The sequence below is a fragment of the Lolium rigidum genome, chromosome 7, assembly GCF_022539505.1.
Source record: "Lolium rigidum isolate FL_2022 chromosome 7, APGP_CSIRO_Lrig_0.1, whole genome shotgun sequence".
In the NCBI taxonomy this organism is placed as follows: domain Eukaryota; kingdom Viridiplantae; phylum Streptophyta; class Magnoliopsida; order Poales; family Poaceae; genus Lolium; species Lolium rigidum.
In genome coordinates this window covers 14,005,766-14,010,201 of record NC_061514.1, presented here as the reverse complement: position 1 = coordinate 14,010,201, position 4,436 = coordinate 14,005,766, and the positions used below count along the sequence as shown (strand labels likewise).

The 4,436-nt window shown below is 41.5% G+C and overlaps 1 long non-coding RNA gene across 1 annotated transcript; it reads left to right on the top strand.

The window, feature by feature from the left end:
* Positions 1–1,123: 1,123 nt before the first annotated feature.
* Positions 1,124–2,877, top strand: LOC124679142. The gene is made up of 3 exons (XR_006994832.1): positions 1,124–1,442; positions 2,399–2,476; positions 2,578–2,877. It is a non-coding gene; the product is annotated as an uncharacterized LOC124679142 (long non-coding RNA).
* The last annotated feature ends 1,559 nt before the right edge of the window (positions 2,878–4,436 follow it).

Here is a 4,436-nt window from a genome sequence, read left to right as displayed (position 1 = left end):
AGATATTGATGTAGATGCAGATAGTGATCAAGCGGATATCCGACAGATATGGTAGCGGATATGGTATTGATACTATCCGACGGATACGAATTATCCGTTATTTTTTTAGGATTATCCGAGATTCATAAAAAGGATAATCCAAGAAAAATAGTTCAACCCTAAATATTTAGACAGTATAGTTAGTTCATCGGCAGAAATATGTATGCTATTAGGATCCAATTTGCTTTGTTGTATGAAACAAGTGTGTACATTTAGCTATAGTCTACAACTACACACAAATTTACATGAAAAAACTTACTTCTATTTTTATATGTATATTTGCTTAATAATCATTTTCGGATCCGATTCAATCCGAATTCGCTCCATATCCGTAATCCAATATAATCTGCATCCGACCATTATCCGCTCCGATCCAAATCCGTCACAAAAATATGAAAGAATATGATAATAGCAATATCCGATCTGATCCGATCCATTTACATCCCTAGCGGTAACAGAACTCGCTGTGAACTTTGTAATCTGGCAATGAGGATTCAATCTACAAATAGACGAACTGTGTGTGAATCAGTTTCCTAGTCAAATGCATTTTTTTTTATAACAGAGACGATTCATTACTTAAAAAATTTAAGTATTACACTCGGTCTCTGCATAACAAATTAACAAGGACGCACACAACCGCACAACAATAAATGTATGAAAACGTATGAAACGATCCATCACAAGAAATAAAAAAACATCAGGAGACTGACAGCATGGGGTGAGTATGACCTGCGATACCTTTCTGCATCTTCCTAGTTTGCTGATGATCCATTATTCAGCCTTCTTACAAACATAGTTAACTGATTAGTTTGCTTGTATAGAAGTAAAAGTGGTTAAAACTAGTCTCATATCATTATGGAAACTTCACATTTTTGGAGTTCTTTTGTGGTACCCCCAATTAGACTACAACCACTAATTTCCGTCCATCCAATGGTTCAGGATGATTCATACCACAGTCAAAAACTTGAAAGGTATGTTACATACCGGTGGGAAATTCCACGCGTAAGAGAAAAAAAATGTAAGCGGGCTCGGCCCAATAAACTGATCCAGCCCAAACCTGCCGATCGCAGCGGGTCAGGTGATCCTTCTCTCTTCCACGATGCTTCTGCGGGATGTTCCGCCGCCGGCGACCTCTCTCCAGTCCCTAACTCCGGCGCAACCGCCCCCTCTCCCCCTCCAGCCAGCATGAAGTCCTGATGTAGACCTACCCCCGTCCGTCGTCCTCTTCTCCAGTATTGTTCCGGCGGCGGCGGCGGCGGCCTTGGCCCTTGGCCTCCGCGTGGATGCGCTCAAGGTGAAGAACGACATAACCTGCGCAAGGACACCATCCAGCTCGTGCCCGACCCCGAAGACCCGGACCGCCGCCTCGTTTCCTTCACCTTCGAGGCGGTCACAGACAACAGGTCAGTCCGGTTAGGAATTATGTGTTCACCAGCACTCTGATCTGGGTTAGATTTGTTTCGCTGCCCTAGAATTAGATTGTGCAGCAGCTGCTTATTGGTAGTTGTCGACCTGCCCATAGGCTAAACATTAAAATTGCAGGACAACTTTTTTTCGATTTTGGATGCTACAAACTTCAGCTATGTGAAGTTGCAACTAATCTTTGATCTTGTGCATTCTAGCATTATTAGGTTCCAAGCAGTTGACATTAAAGCTGGAGAGTAATTTTTCAGTATCGTGAATCAGTGACTTGTTATTCACCTCCATGCTGAATGAAAAAGTACAAAAGGAGAAAGATATAGGCACTTGGTCACTTGGTATAGCTTAAATCTGAAGCAAAACCTACTAATTGAAAAACTTAAAATTAATCGATGAAAGGCTGAGTCGGGGTGGGCTTTGTGTGTCACCGGCACTGTGATCTCGGTTAGATTTATTTCGCTGACCTAGACTCGGGATTGTGTACTGCCTACTGACAGCTGACCTGCCTATCAGGTTTGGTTCACTGATGAGTGGGCTAAATATTGTAGTTCCAGGACAAACTCTTCTTGGATTTGGATGCTACAAACTGCACCTATGTAAACCTACGACTCGTCTTTGATCTAGTGAATATAGTAGTAGATTTCAAGCAATTGTTATTACAGTTGGAAGGTAATTTTTCAAAATCGTGAATCAGACTTGTTATTACTAAATCTGAATCAAAGAGGGATTCTAGAAATGTACATCACGTGCATCTGTATTCCCTTCTGAATTACTGCAGCATAGGTGAAGCATACTTCAGTAGTTCACACTGACCTGTTCTAAAATTCATTTCACTAGGAATTGGTTGGGATTGTTAAGACCTCTAACCAAGTTTTTGGTTCATTTTTAGCTGTCATTATTGTTTAGAGACCATAGTTGAATGTTTCTTTCTCCATTGCAGCTTGCTTAAAGAATACTTCGCCAAGGAAAAGAGTGCAGTTTTTCTTCAGTGTATCCTGACTTACAGACACCAACAAAGGTACCTTTCGAAGAAAGGCTTGGCTCAAAATTATGTCCAGTCCTCTGGCTCTGGCATTGACTTGGGATTCTTTTCTGTGGATGAGCTTTCAAATCCTTCAGAGGAATTATTCCCACTGGTTGTGTGCGCAGAAGCTTGTCCGTTTCCTGAGGAAGCAGGTTGTGCAGGTCACCGCGTGGCTGCATGACCCTGCTCTGTGCCAAAGAAGCTGACAGTTACGGTGCCGGCGCCTGATGTGCTGCCTACGCAGCCCAGCTTAGACGAGGACGTCGAGTCGCCCCCATCTCCAAGCTCCCCTACGCAGAAGCGCACGCAGGAGTACAATCTTCTTCTGCGTGAATGAGGTCATTTACCGCGGCCCTTTGATGATGGACGGAAGCGATTTTTACCTTGACGATGACAAACACCAGCGTTTTGGATAAATTCCGGTGGATGGGAAAGGAAGGAAATGGCGCAGCAACGGTACTAGAAATCCGCTGAACCTGCTGCCCAGAACATCGGCATGACCTTTTCACTTTTCGGTGCTAAACCTGAAGCAATCTGTATGCAATAAGCAAGGTTGATTAAACAGACTTGTACACTGCTTCACTAACACCTGCAATGGCTGGTTATAGTTTTCTTAATTTAGATTGTTAAATTATTTGTAAATGATGTCAAGATGGTTCTCTGTAGGTTCATAAAAAATCTCAAATATGTCAATGAGAGAATCAATCTCGTGTTTCAGTCGTCATAGATCGCCTGGCGACTCTGATCTGCCAGAGCTCCAATGTGCTTGCCATGAACCGGCAATGCGACACATCTATCACACAGAATATGACAAATGTTTGTGCTTTCTAAAATACCCTGATGATGACAAAGATCTGAGCCGCAAGCATAAGTTTAAGACCTGGCGCGGCAAGATCGACGGCACAGGTCCTGGTATTCATCGCGAGGCATGATTGAAATTAGCTATGATGAGCTTTTATCCGGTGTTTACATCAGTTTGTAATGTTTCATGCTAGTTGATTTTTATCGAGTTTGGTACTACTGGTGTTTAATTTATCATTCTGCTTGATCGATAAATCTGGCAGCTAAATTAGTTATCTTAGTTTGATTTATAAACCTTGTTATTTAATAAATAAATAAACAAATTGGATACTCTTTGTCCTACTTTTCAAATAGTTCAATTGCACACTGAAATTCGCCATCGACATATTGTTGTTTACCAGCATTATATGCCTCTTCATGTTGAATACCTTGTGACCCTGCTATGCGCCATGCAAACAATGCAAATGGCACATGGTAAAGTTTTAAACACCCGTCTTTCCATTTCTGCAGGTGATTCTTTATGCTCATTCTTTAAAAAAATGCTTCCAAATTTTACTTCATCTAAACATCAAGCTTTCTGTCCACAGGTGAGTGGGATGCTCATTTATCCTTGTTTATGCAGAATCTTGTCTGTGCAGTCTGAAAATAAAGTCTACTGGCATCGTCACCTGCTGTTTTCTTGACTTCTGATTACATGATAAATTGTAACTAGTTCGGTTTGTCCACTCTTCTGAGGAGATAGATAGACTGAAAATTTTGGCACCAAGTGCAATAAACAAGCTTGATTAAACATGTGATATTGAGTTTTTTTCCAGCAAATTAACAACGTATTCTACTCAAAGCAGCAATAAAACATTTGTACAAGCTATGACCATGTGTGGCGTTTGAATCCACTTAACACATCTGTGATGAAGAATCAGTGATCAAGAATCCTTCTTCACCTCCTGCTTCCGAATACTGAACCATTTGACCTTTGCATACTCATCATAGAACTCATATCCAGCTTCCTCACTTCTGCAGGTCTTGATAACCACGAGGTGATACTCTTCACGCTCCTCCTCACCAGCACCATGACCAGCCATGTCTGAAAACCCCAATCATAAAAATACGATTCATGTTACTAGTCAAGTACAATCATGTCTTACAAACAAAG